General features: G+C 41.7%; 1 protein-coding gene across 4 annotated transcripts in view; it reads right to left on the reverse strand.

Annotated features, from left to right (window-relative positions):
* Positions 1-10,910, reverse strand: part of nlgn1 (neuroligin 1) — a 520,675-nt gene extending 509,765 nt beyond the window's left edge. For 3 of the 4 annotated variants that reach the window (XM_054749775.2, XM_054749774.2, XM_054749773.2), the window contains exon 1: positions 10,392-10,910. The gene's annotated coding sequence lies outside the window, so the exon portion shown is untranslated. The remainder of the gene's footprint in view (positions 1-10,391) is intronic. The other variant, XM_015962273.3, reaches the window with a different exon arrangement.
* Positions 10,911-14,666: the final 3,756 nt, after the last annotated feature.

The raw sequence follows: 14,666 nt of genomic DNA on the forward strand, positions 1-14,666 counted from the left end.
TCTGCAAAAGGAGGATCCAGTAAATATTGAGCTCATTATTTTTTATGGTGCCAAAATGTATGCACCTGCCTAATTTTGTTTAAACCGATATTTCACTTTCTGTAAATCCGATAAACTTCATTTCACATCTCAAATATCACTGTGTGTCTCCAGATATATTTAACTGGAATTTTGTATCAAAATAACCAACATTTTATACAGAAAAATCACGAAGATTCAAAAGGCTGCCCAAACTTTCTCATCCCATTATACCTGTAAACATACTGAAAACAGGATAAAAACAGGTACAAATAAAAAGTTCACTTGCAAAAACATTTACATGCTATTTTTGATCAAAATCGACAACTTTTTTTTAATGAGATCCCCTAAATTATAAAAAATTATTCAAGGGATGAATGGAGAAATTTAGTTATCTGCTTTGGCTTATTAACTCTACATATGTAGGCTTAAGCCTAGTTCACCCTTTTCCATCAGCAGGGGCATGGAGACACACAACGCTATCCTCCATCGAGGCGAGAGTGTCCAATTTTTCAATCGTCCATAGAAAGCTACAGGGACAGCAAGCCTGTGATTGGTCAGCACACAACTTCCTTTAAAATCGTCAACAACGCTGCCATTTAAGAAAAACCAAATCAAGTGCTGAAGGTTTCTAACAGCAGAAATGGAGTAGATCAAAGAACGTCTTGCAGACAAGAACTGACAATATGAACATTTAAATAACCCTGCACAAAAAGCGTATTGTGATGTGCAGCAAACTTTTCATTTGTGGAAGAAAATAACAGGAATCATTGGTTTGGAGGTGGCGACTGCATGATGAGTTTTTGTACCTGGTGGTTGCAACAAACAGACACCATTGAAGGTAATCAGAAGTGAGGAACAGAAAATGAAATAATTATTTTAATGTTTAGAGCAGCAGGAACTCCGAGAGGCTGCAGGCGCATCAGTGAGTTTGCGGCCGCTGCGCGGGGGGGGGGGGGGGGGGGGGGGGGGGGGGGCTGAAGCAGAAACTACCGTTGTTAAAAGAAATGTGTTTAACTTTGAAAATGTGGGCACAATTTTAATTGTCAAAAACTCCAGCGAACCATTAGTTCATTTTGCTCAAATAGAAATAGAGGCCTGCCTCTAATTCTGGACCTCCTTCCAATAAAGGCCTGGAGCTTGATGAGCTTGAGTAAAATACAGGCCCGGGCCTGTATTAGAGGATTTACGGTATTTTAAAAATGCAAGTATCTTCTGAGTAAGATTGTTTCAAATGTTTTCTGAATAAGAAAGTGGGTTAAAATAAGTTATTACCACAAAACACTCGAGGCAATTTTCCTGCTCGACAGACAAACGTGTCTCGATAATGTTGTCATTTTTGAGCATGTGTTCGTCTGAACCAGAAATGCTTCACAGTAGTCAATGAGACTGGATAGTCATGTTCTTCTGCTGGGTTTTATGTTTGATACAAGTGACATCTTACATCACTAATATGTGGTGTACAGTCTCATGTCTGTAAGAGAATGGCTTTCATCAGCTCTTAGAGAAAAAGCTAAACGAGCCCAACAGTGTTGAAAATCTCTGAATTTGTTTCACTTTTACGCTGCTTGTTTTCAAACAAAATCCTTCACTTCAAAATGTAATATTTTTACTAAATTTCCTGCATTTGGGGATGATTTCAATCACCAGTCAAGTGGTTAAGCAAGTGAGAACAATTCAATGAACTGCTTTGAAATAATTTGCTACGAGCGTTCTGTGTTTTCTATCAGAATTCATTTTTTGTGGTTCCACAAAAAAATGCTTTTGAAATTGTTCAAGTAATCAGAATTCATAAACTATGTTCGACTCTTAGTTTATAAATTTTGTCTGATTGTTTCAAATTACACAAGCTTGCCTTTATGGATCCTAGTGTTGTGCAAACCCCATTCTCATTGGTAAAAAAAAAAAAATGGCCTGTATTTGATATAGCGCCTTCTAGAGTCCTGGAACCCCCCAAGGCGCTTTACAACACAATCAGTCATTCACCCATTCACACACACATTCACACGCTGGTGGGGATGAGCTACAATGTAGCCACAGCTGCCCTGGGGCGCACTGACAGAGGCGAGGCTGCCGAGCACTGGCGCCACCGGTCCCTCCGACCACCACCAGCAGGCAATGTGGGTTAAGTGTCTTGCCCAAGGACACTAGCCTGGCAAGCCAGACTAAATAAATGTATTATTTAGTCTGGCCATGCTCCATTGACGGCTCTCGGTTGTGGGGCGGGTTCTACCGGTGTCTTTCAAATGATCTCCGCATTCCACTGGACAATGAATGTGACATTCTCTTGTTTCACTCTGTTGCATCATCCCACCCACCAGGCATATAGAGTGGCCTGATTGGCCCACAAAGCGGATAAAGCTCTGTGATTTGTTCACTAAGCAGATAGAGCACTATGATTGGCCCACCATTATGGACCAATCACAGCTCTTTATGTGTTTGAAACCCCTCTAGAGAGCTGTGATTGGCTAGCCAGAGTCCTGGTAGGAGCTGCTGAGGTTCCAATGGAGCATGCCTAGACCATTCTTTGCAAAGCAAGAATTTGGTCTAGTTCACTAGGCTACAAGGACACAACAACAGCGACAGACTGAGCGGGTCTCGAACCTGCGACCTTCCGATTGCGAGGCGAGCACTTAACTCCTGTGCCACCGTCGTTGGTGTTTAACAAACACTGAAAGGACATTAAAAAAGAGCATTCAGCATTTAAGAGCAAGACTAATGATGTTAAAAGTTCAGTTTCATTTAAAAAGGAGACAAACTGCACTTTTCCATTAGACCAAACCATGCCACCAAATGAAATAAGCACTTGCGCTTATTACATGGGTTTACCAGCAAATAGTTCCCGAGCACACCCACAGCTGCAGCTCCCTGCTCCAGATGGGGATGAGTCAAATGTGGAGATGAATTTCACCAGTGTGTGACGACTAATGGGACTTTTATCAAAACGGCAGCGTGGTTCACCAAAGTGTCCTACATGAAAACTGGAGCATGCGAAGCTGATAAGCACTCAAATTTTGAAAGACACGCATTTAAAACATATACAAAAAGTAGTTACTAAAAATTCTAACAAATTTAAAAAATAAATAAAATGAGGCATTTTAAAATCACTCACTGCACTGTGATGCTCCATGGAGATGCACATTAATTGTAATGACTCTATTAAGTCTGGAAAGTATATAGTCTCTTAAAAATTCACAATATAAAGCAGGTACAAGATTCAGAATGTGTACTGACAGACACTTATTGTTAAATGTTTCAGACTGGGGTCTAAAATTCTTATGTCCTTTAAACTAAATATGATCTAGGAAAGTCCTTTGAACATAATTATTTTTAATTAAGAACTACCATTACAAATGATCACAGCACTGATTAAAAAGTACTTTCTGTATTTCCAGAATCAGATTTTTAAGCCCCTTAAACAGTTCACTTCCAAAGCTGAGGCCTCCCAATTAAAGACTGGCTAGCTCAGTAAAAACATCTGCGTCCTTTTCTGTCGATACCTAATTTATCTTTTGCTGTCTCAGTGAAGAAAGGTGCATATTTAAAATACTGAATTGGTTTCTCATTGCCCGATTACACGATAATTAGTTCTTAAAAGAAAGAGCAGTCAGCACTGTTTCCAAACTATTGATCCAAAATGCACAAACTTAAACTTTGAATTAAAAAAATATCAAAACAGAAACATAAAAGTATTAAAACTACAACCACAGATTTCATTTTCAGTCAGTTGTTTTCTAAACTGCAGCTTTCATAATCAGAAAATCAGACTAAAGGTTCAATCACAAACTCATGTTAACCCAAGTTCATTCAATTCAAAATTGAACTTTCATAAAAATAAAATGTGTTGGCCAATCTCAAAACTAAAGGAGTGTTTCCCAGCTAGGCCTCAACCACCTCTAATATGCCGAACGTGAGAGTGTTATAAGTGGAAAACAGACTGAATGTATAGAAACTCATGACTTGTGGAGTCACATTGCAGTAAGAATGCATCATGGCTGATTCTCATTCACAGAGTCATATACTGACTTTTGCTGCAGCGCCTGAGATACACACAAGGTGGCCCTTTGGTGTTTGTGCCAATGACACGCTAGCAGCAGCTATATCTGACGCTGGAGGCAAGCATTCTGGCAATGAACTAGAGTGTTTGTGCAATAAACATGAGACATAGTCTATATAAGAGGGAATGGACTGCTGATAGGAGAAGTTGTGAGGCTTCTGATTCACATGTGAGACCAGCGTTATGCCTCTGAAGCTGAAATTCAAATGCTGCGTGAGGGCATTGTTGTTTTGACACTTCCATATTTACATTTTGGAATTAACAGACTTAAATCAATTTGTCAAGATTTGAGGTAGGCTATGATTTGTAATAATATACAGTTTTGACTATTTTAATGATGCATATTGGAAGTGCTGTTGAGTGTGTGACTCCTTAATGTCTGTTGGAGCTGAAGTATTCATGTGAAGACTTGGAGGGAAAACTGTGCTCTCACTGGCCCTGTCAGGCCAATCATACTAGGCTGTGCAATTGATAAAATTTGTTTTTCAACTTTCATTTTGGCCCCTGACAATCATCGATGATACATAATTGACCAAAAGCAATTATTACATTTGTTTTGCCACATTCTGCTTTGCAAACATGCTGTTACTTTGTTCCTTCTGAGTGGCATGCATGTCCACCTTTTCTTAAGGCTAAACTCAATACTGGAATTCTATATCAGCACAAAGAGAGCACACCTGCAAATATACAGTGGGATGCAAATGTTTTTTCAGTCTCGGTAAGTCACGATTTTCCTGTATAAATCGTTGGTTGTTACGATAAAAAAAACTTCAGTTAAATATATAGGAGCCACACAGTGGTATTTGAAATGTGGAACAAAGTTTATAGCATTTACAGAATGTGTACAATTATTGTTTAAACAAAACTAGGCATGTGCACACATTTGGGCACTGTTGTCAATTTAGAACAAATTTTTGGAACTCTAAACTGGTTTGGTAAGCTCAGTGACCCTTGACCTCCATACTCAGTTCAAGTTAAGGCTCCAAGTGACAGACTAAGAAAAATCTCAGATAAACAGAAGTAAAGAATGGTGAGAACAGTTAAAGTCAACCCACAGACCAGTGTCGTGAACTCCTCCTCTTAACCTCCTCTGCGGGCCTGGCTGGCACTGCACTCCAATTCCCAGCATCCCTGTCACCGACGCTTCCCGGTGACGTCATCCCGCTGAGCCTATTTAAGGACCTGTCACAGCTGAGCCGGCACTCAGTCATCATCTCATGATAGACGCCAACCCATTCTAAGACAACTAAGCCTAATCTGCCAACTCTGAAAACCATCCGGGAAGAGACCTTCCCACCTTGTAAACAGTTTCAACACCAAACACCAGTCTCTCCGCGTCTGGGTCTCAAAGCCTCACTCCAGCTCAGCCGATCGCTCCTGACAACCAGCATCAAAGACCTACAGCATCATCTTGCTGCAGATGGAGTCGCTCTGCATCGTTCTACCAGCGCACTTTACACAAGGAGATGCTGTATGTGAGAATGATGCAGGGGAAGCATTTTCCTACACAGCTGCTTGAGGTTTGCTAAAGCACATTTGGACAAGCCAGCTTCATTCTGTAATAAGGTGCTGTGGACTAATGAAAAAAAACTGGGTTATTTGGGCGTAACAAGAGGCATTATGCATGGAGGAAAAAGATCACATAATTTAAAGACAAACACCTGTTACCTAATGTAGCAATAAATATGAATTTACATCTACATTTATCAAATGTGGTGGGGACTTAGCTTGTCTTCGTCGTTTACAGTTTTATATTAAATAACTCGGGGCACCACCCACTTTTGTCTGTGTGAACTGGGACACTGGATTTAATATTTATTTTCTTCTCAATGTAATCAGTCTCAAAGTTAACACCACATTTTAATCCAAAGGATGAATTCTTGACAGAATGCACCAATTATTTCCGAGAATTGCTAGACAATGATCAGGCGTTATTTACGTTTTGTGAATTAATTACAAAATCAGTTAATACATTGACAAAAGGACCAAACACAGCTTATAGTTTCATGCATGGAACTAAGAAAATTGTTAACCCAAAGCTTTATGGCAGTGATAGGAAATAACTTATCTGTGATGAAAGTGGAAATTCGGTGACACCAGGATTATAGAAAAAATTAGGAATGACTTCACTAAGGAGTGTGTGTATGTGTGTGTGTGTGTGTGTGTGTGTGTGTGTGTGTGTGTGTGTGTGTGTGTGTGTGTGTGTGTGTGTGTGTGTGTGTGTGTGTGTGTGTGTGTGTGTGTGTGTGTGTGTGTGTGTGTGTGTGTGTGTGTGTGTGTGTGTGTGTGTGTGTGTAAGGATTCGTGTGCAACAGAGAAAGAAGATAAATCTTGAGAGATAACGAGAATTTGGATCGAAAATAATAAGCCATAAAAGTTTAAGTCTGAATTCACTAATCGGGCTTAGCAGGAAAAGTCAGCCAGATGAAAATGATTCACAGGCCTGCTTTCAGTCGCCAGTGATGGCCAAAGGCTGTGGTAAGCCTGAGTCCCCGTGGGGTGAGGCCTTCAGGGACTGTAGGAATTCTGGCCTCCAAGTTGTTCAACGGGCATCTGTGGATTGGAGAATTATGCGTTCCTCCACCGTGGCTTGACTTTAAGGTCCTCAACTCAGCTGCACCAAAACATGGAATTCAGAGCGCGAGTCCAGATTCACAAAGTGCCGAATCCGGAGAACTGTTCCAAATATCTTTCAACTCTTAATGCGCAAACTTGTCTTGAATGTGTCAACTTCCGGTTGCGCGTGGGACGCCAAAACAAAACAAACAGCGTTGCTTATAAGTTTTACCGTAACTTTTGAGAGCTAATTACTTTAAAGCGCTGGGTTCTGCTGGGCCAGATGGAAAACAGCCCACAGGGAAATGAGCTTAAGGCATTCTTTGTTCTTAAACTGCTGCCACAGGTTTGGAGTGGTGCTTATATAACCTTTTGGGCATGCCCACCTGTATCTTACTCAAAAACCACTGGAGGGCACTGTGGCTCTTCCAAATAAACTCTACCTTCTCCAAGATGAAAATCCATGATCGCAATAAAGCCTCAAAAAGTATTACTTTAGCATCAAAATATTACTTTAAATGGGAAAGAATAAAATTCATGTCTTAAAACGGAACAGTTTTACCATTAGCATGAATTTTAACTGGAGAAACACCAATGACACAGGTTTAACATAAAAGAAAACACAAAACAGTTTAGGTCTGTGGCTGATAAGATTTTTACTTTGAGCACCTTGATTTCTATTTTAAGGGTGAACAACATAAACGCCTTCTTTGATTATAGATAAACAGAAAAATACCAAGGGTTTTGATAAAAAAAAGAGATCTGGAATCTTCCAGAATGACCCTTGAGAAGTTTTACGAGCACCCGGCCTGGGGGAAAGAGTCAGTTATTGGCAGGTTGAGGTAAGACAGACCAAGTCCTGACAATGTCCGGCTTAACAAGTCACTTCGTAAAATGTACGTTTCTGGGAGAAAAATGTAGGAATTAACTAGAATGCCCAACTGCGGGTCAGTTTCAAATTCCCCTTTTTATTTCCTTCTGCTGAATGTGAAAGAACCCTTTGCGTGACAATGTTATTGTACTTTTCAGTGTAAATCCATACAAAGTTTAACCTGAGGATATAAAATGTGGATTTCTGCTACACTAAAGTGAAACATGGTGGGGGTTGCATCATGCCAAGGGGCTGTGTGGCCAGTGCAGGTACTGGGAATCTTGTTCAAGTTATGGGATGCGTGGATTCCCCTCAGTATCAGCAGATTCTGGAGATCAATGTCCAGGAATCAGTGACAAAGCTGAAGCTGCACTGGGGCTGGATCTTTCAACAAGACAACCCTAAACACTACTAAAAATCTACTAAGTCATTCGTGCAGAGGGACATGTACAATGATCTGAAATGGCCATCTCAGTCCTCAGACCTGAATTGTATTGAAAATCTGTGTGTGTGTGTGTGTGTGTGTGTGTGTGTGTGTGTGTGTGTGTGTGTGTGTGTGTGTGTGTATAGAGATGTCCATGCTCAGAAGCCATCAAACCCAAATGAACTTGAGGTTTGAATGGTCAAAAATACCTTCAACAAAAATCCAGACCCTCATTTGAAGCGTTTAGAGGCTGTTACTTCTGCAAAAGGAGGATATGTTAAATTATTAGTTTTTTATTTACAGAATTAGAAAAGTGTAAGCAATACATATGTTTTTTTAATATTGGTGATCAAAATGTACACTTCTGAAGGTCTTATTAAAAATGCTCAGCTGTAAAATAGTGGGGAACAGGTAAATTGAACACAGCTACAAAATTTGGTACTTGCATTCTTTGATGTTCTTATGATGCATTTTCCTGCCAACTTAACTCAATAGATGCTCAAGCTAAGTTATCATTATTATGACTTTTTTTTTAAGTTGAGCGCCCCTAATGGTCACCAGTTCATTTATGAGTTTAAGTCTTGTTATTGGTTAAATATCAATACCCAGTAATCAAAGTGGCTTTGATTGAAACAGTGTGTTGGTAAGCTAGGTACAGGTTTTATTTATGCTGCAGTACTAGTCATTAGTAGAGAACAGCATGCAGAGTTTTACATGATGCACCAAAACAGCAGTTTTACAAGCAGCTCTAAATACAGAGCACCTTCAAAGGAACCAGCAGTTAAAAGGGCCACATTTTGCAGAAACAACAGGACAGCACCATGAGCCAACCAGGGATTTATAATTCACAGAGCAGCTTCTCCCAGAAATGGTGGATAATATTAACAGAAGAGACAACACATGGACCAGGGGAGTTGTGTATGATGGGAGACAAGAAGAAGACATTGATGAGCAGTGAGTAGATCAGAGCCCTTGGGATGGAGTTAAAACCGACTGAGCCCATCCTCCATCGAACCACCACAACATGAAGCAGTGAAAAAGGAGACAGATGAAAATAAATAAATAACTCAGTTATTAAAGGACTAGAGGTAGACAAGTCTGAAAAAGCATATATGGCACTCACATGTGATGATTTTGACTCTTAGTTTGAGGATTTAAGTTTTAGTTGGATATTGAGCATTGGAATGTGTGGTGTTACAGCCGATCACCTCCCGGCAAAAACAGCTCAAGATCATCTTCGTCTGCTTTTCTCATTTTCCTGATCTGTGTATAATTTTCTTATCTTCCCCAATGCCCCGTCACTCTCTGGTCCAAAGCCCTGTCTCCGTGCTGATCGGCAACCTGTTTGGATTGAAACGGGCGTCTCGTTGCACAGCGGCCCCAAACAGGATCAGACCAGGTTCACGGTAGGTGAATGGCTGGATTTTAGCTTTACTGCATTTCACGTGTTATTAAACGGAGAGGATCAGGCAGATGGAGCGGATTGGTTTGTGTGTGTGTGTGTGTGTGTGTGTGTGTGTGTGTGTGTGTGTGTGTGTGTGTGTGTGTGTGTGTGTGATTTTACAGCTCAGACAGACACAAAGGTTTGCTGCCATCGAATACTAAGAAATCCAAATGCTTTTTGTCCTGCATATTATAATGTTACACACACACACACACACACACACACACACACACACAGCTTCCGCATTCATCCAGCTTCATAGGGTGTTATATGGTGATGGTGCCCCCAAAGCAGCTGACAGGCACAACTTTCCTCCTCCCCTATTTTGATCGAGATTGGGAAGAATGATATCACACTAGTTACTCTCACCCCTAATGCCCTACAATCAACATGGGAGGATATTTATCTTTATTTGATCGAGAGAGAGAGAGAGAGAGAGAGAGAGAGAGAGAGAGAGAGAGAGAGAGAGAGAGAGAGAGAGAGAGAGTGAGAGAAATCTGGTGGAAACATGAACATTTATCAATGACAACATTTGAATCCAGTAAATTTTAATTTCTTCCTCGAACAGGAGGTGATCAGTGACATGAGACAGTCTGCAGGTGGTAGGACACGCGGGGAGGAGCAACTATCCACATCCATCACGCTTTCAGCATTAATCATGAGAGCAACGTCACAATTTACATCTAAATCTCTAATTTCCAACTGATATTTCACACAGCTACATGCGCCTGTATGTTAGTGAGAGTCAAAAGTGGCAGACATAAAAAAAGAGAAGCTCCATCTCTCTCTCCCTCTCCAAAGCACGGGACGCTCTCCAACACGCAAATCCTCTCATTATTAAAACAAAATGCGTGCGCCTTTCCTTTGGTTATTTTAACTGCGTGAACTTTCACCGCAACATCTTAAATCTGTAAATCAGCGAACTAAATGTCAGCGCACTGCATCGCAGTTTCACTGATGAATTACAAAAGCTCAAAGCAAAAACCCTCACGGAGCGGATTGAGTCTGAACGCGTATTTACCGTCAGAAAGCGTCCCAATCCTCTTCAGACAATATTCCTGTGTGCGTTACGTCCCGTTTGGATAAGGTTCATTCCTCCCAAAAGCCACATATTCCCACTCCTCTGGAAAAGAAATCCTGACGCTCACACGTAGAGAAGATGCCTGGGAAATAAGACTGGCGCACTTCTCACTTCAGAGGGTAGAAACTCACGTTTGATGCGGTCCAACAATTTTCACGCGCAGAAACAAATTAAGGAAACCCCTTCAGTCCAGAAAGAGTGCACCGTTAATCCAAAATGTGTTCACTTTTATTAATAACTGTCATTATTATTAATATTTTCCTGTGACAGAAAAAAGAAACCATTGTGCTCCGGGGGGTTTGAACGCGCACCGGTCTACATCTTAATGATGTTGGAGAAAAAGAAACGAGAGGATTTTTTTCCCCCCCCAGCGTCCGTTCCTCACGATCCAGGCTGCACTTGGCTGATGGAGCACCGTCCTCTCTCTCCCACTCCAGCTTCCTCTCACCTCCCCTCCGCTTCCTCCACCAAAGTCTCAGTTGTAGGTTTTCATGGAGCAGAGACGCACCTAGCGGTCTCACCGGGAACTCCAGACACGAGCACCCCACCACCACCCGTCCCTGCTTCAGCAGGCTCTTAAAGAAACATGTGAATGAGAGATCTTCCCTTATTGGTGGAGACTTTAGTGTGATAAAATGCTGGCTAATCCATGTTATATATATATATATATATATATATATATATATATATATATATATATTATATATATATATATATATATATATATATATATATATATATATATATATATATATATATATATATATGTGTGTGTGTGTGTGTGTGTGTGTGTGTGTGTGTGTGTAAAAAAAGGATGGGTAAGAAAACAATTGCGATAAGCAAAACCGAGCTTGTCTTTTTTTAATGTGTTACTTTATTTCTCTAATATGTTTGAACTTAAAGAGACAATTCAGATCTTTTAAAGTGGGTTCCAGCGATGAAGTTTTTAAAGGTGCCATATGTAAGAATTCTATAGTGAGAAAATCCCAAAAGAGCCAAAGGTTTCAGTCATTTTGGATGGGAAGTTCTACTGAAACATATTTCATATCCAGCTGTGGGGATTGTCAGTTTTTCTCCTTTCAAAACAAAGGAAGGAGGGACGTAACTACTGTTTACCAGTGAGTGTGGGGGTGTCGTGTCTTCTGCAAGCTAACTGACCCTTTGCACGTGACGTCACGCCACTCATGTGACCGCCCCCTTCGCCATGATGGATGGCAAAAAGACCGTTTACACCTGTTGAAACTCCAGTGAAGCTAGTCAAAACAAGCCAGTTTGTAGCCTTTTATTGCTTTTATTTAGTTGATTTGACAATAAAATGGTTTTAGCTTGCTACGTGGTCGGCTGCACTAACAGATAAGGATGTAAACTCAACTCGTTTTGATTTTTTAATAACTTTGATGGAAACTGAGGGCGGAGGTGAACTGCAGCGAACAAACCAGCGGACTAGCAGCCCTCAGATTTGCAGCTAACATGTTTTTAATGGGAAAGATTAACGTTCATTTATTTCACGAGGAAGACAGGGACAGGGATAAATGTGATGTGTTTATACTAGTTATTGATAATCCTGATGGATGGATGGGTATTTCACCACGGAGGCTGCGCTCTGTCCACTGTAGTGTAAAGCGAGACAATTATTAACAATATTAAAGCTCCGATGTATGGTTACGTGTGTTAAAATTACGTTATTCATTTATATGAGCGTTGCCGTTCAGAGATCTTCTCATTCCGGTGTGAGAGCAGCAGCTGAACCCGGTAACACCACCAGCAAGAAGCTGGTAGGGATCCGGACGTTGTAAAAATCAGCTTTGGTGTAAAGTGAAATGCTGTTTACAAAATAAAGTTATAAATCCAGAGGGGTGAATTTAGGCAAAGTCAGCGACGTTTACATCGGTGAACAGCTGCAGAGAGAACGCAAGCTAACGTTGGTAAGCTAGTTAGCATACCGCTCTCTATGAGCCCCCGCTAGATGCGCTACTTCTTCTGATAACTGAACTGGGCATGGACTAGTTGAAGGAATGCTGGAGGAGTTTGTTTTGATCACAAAAACAATTTCAGGCTCTACTTTTCCCTTTGTTTAGTATTCGTGTCGCTCACTGTTTACATGCTTTTGCCGTCCAGCATGGTGGACCCACGTGATTAGGTGACGTTAGGTGCAAAGGGTCACCACTGCAGCACCGACAATGGTAATTTGATGACGGTCGAAAGAAAGTTCCACAGTTGTTTAAAGTGGTTGCAGCAACCAGATTTTACCATAGTGTTATTTTTACTTCATTTAAACATAATACTCCAAAAGTTACCTCTTAACAGGAAAAAAACATGCAGGATATAATTTTAGTCACTATGATTTTGTATTTTAGTCTATATATACTAAACTATAATAGAAATACCTAATGAAAATAACACATTTTAAGGTGTTACACACATTTGAATAACACTAGCAGAAAGAAAGAAAGAAAGAAAGAAAGAAAGAAAGAAAGAAAGAAAGAAAGAAAGAAAGAAAGAAAGAAAGAAAGAAAGAAAGAAAGAAAGAAAGAAAGAAAGAAAGAAAGAAAGAAAGACTCCTGTAGACCTTGAGGTCAGATCACCAGAGACTGCACAGGTATTGTGGAGGACAGACACTTTTAGGAGCGGCGTCAATCGCAACAAAAAGTAAGTTATCTTCAAGATAAATGGTTGCCCACGGCTGCGCAGAGACCGCCCCATACCCCATTTATGCTGCTGTTGCATAATGTTTTGTAAAAAGAATACAATTGCTCAACATTACTGTGTCATGATCCACCCCGGCCTCCCTGACTGTGTCTCTCCTGCCTTGATCACCCTTATTGTTCTCACCTGTCCCTCATTACTCTGCCCATGTGTTCCTGATTCCCTTGTGTATTCATACCTCCCTCCTTGTTGCTGTCTTCGTCAGATCATTGTCGTTTTGTGCATGTTCGTTTGTCCTGTCGCTCCCGTTCTACAATTAAACATATTTTTATTTTTTCATCCGTTGCCTGCTCTTCTGCCTCCTGGAACCCTCCACCACACTTGGTCCACCATCTCCACCCTCACAACATGACAGAATGATCCGACCAACCTGGACCTGTGGTGAGCTTACCATTCTGTTTCTGGAGGATTATTTTTTCTTTTTTGTCCCTTTCAGCAGAGGGAAATTTCTGGCCTGGAGTTTTGTGTATTCGGCGCATCCTACCTGTTCTCGGGGTGGTCGAGGTCCTCTGGGAGATCAGGCACATCCCATTTGTCTTCGGGGTGGTCAGGGTCATTCTCCTCCTGTTTTCGCCCCGTCCTGTTTTTCATGGAAGCTGCTGTTTCTGGAGTTTTTTATGGAGGTAAAACCCCCTGCCCACGCCAGCGTTCTTCGGAGTGGCAGGGCTGGTCTTCCGCTCCGTGGCTGCTTCCCTTCACCTGAGCCTGCCTGCGGATCCAGTCGAGTCATGGTGGGCACCTGCTCAGGACTGTTTGCCGAGTACCTGCTGCCGCTCCTGTTTCCCTCTCGTCGCTCCTGCTGTTTCTTCCTGGTCCACGCCTGCAGTGTCTATGCCTGCAGGTCCTTCACGCTGCAGTTCCTGCTGGGTCCTATGCCTGCTGCTGCAGTTCCTGCTGGGTCCCACGCCTGCTGCTGCAGTTTGTTTCGTGTTCAAGTCTTCGTGTTCAAGTCTTCGTGTTCAAGTCTTCGTGTTCAAGTCTTCGTGGTCAAGTCTTCGTGGTCAAGTCTTCGTGGTCAAGTCTTCGTGGTCAAGTCTTCGTAGTCAAGTCTTCGTAGTCAAGTCTTCGTAGTCAAGTCTTCGTAGTCAAGTCTTCGTAGTCAAGTCTTCGTAGTCAAGTCAAGTGTTCCTGGTTTCAAGTCAAGTGTTCGTGTTCCTGGTCTCAAGTCAAGTGTTCGTGTTCCAGGTCTCAAGTCAAGTCAAGTGTCTCAAGTCAAGTGTTCCTGTTCCAGGTCTCAAGTCAAGTCAAGTGTCTCAAGTCAAGTGTTCCTGTTCCGGGTCTCAAGTCAAGTGTTCGTGCATCCAAGTCCGAGTTTCCTGGTCCAAGCTCAAGAGACCCCCGTCAGTCAGAGTTGTGCTGCCTAATCGAGAGGCCCCTGCTCTGCAACCCCGGTCTGAGCTCAAGGAGCCTTTGTAAGTCGGAGTTGTGCCGCCTAACCGAGAGGCCCCTACTCTGCAGCCCCGGACTGAGTTGCGTGTTTCCAGTTTTCGAGTGTCCTGTCGAGTTCCG

Source organism: Nothobranchius furzeri, chromosome 16, assembly GCF_043380555.1.
Source record: "Nothobranchius furzeri strain GRZ-AD chromosome 16, NfurGRZ-RIMD1, whole genome shotgun sequence".
Classification (NCBI taxonomy): Eukaryota; Metazoa; Chordata; class Actinopteri; order Cyprinodontiformes; family Nothobranchiidae; genus Nothobranchius; species Nothobranchius furzeri.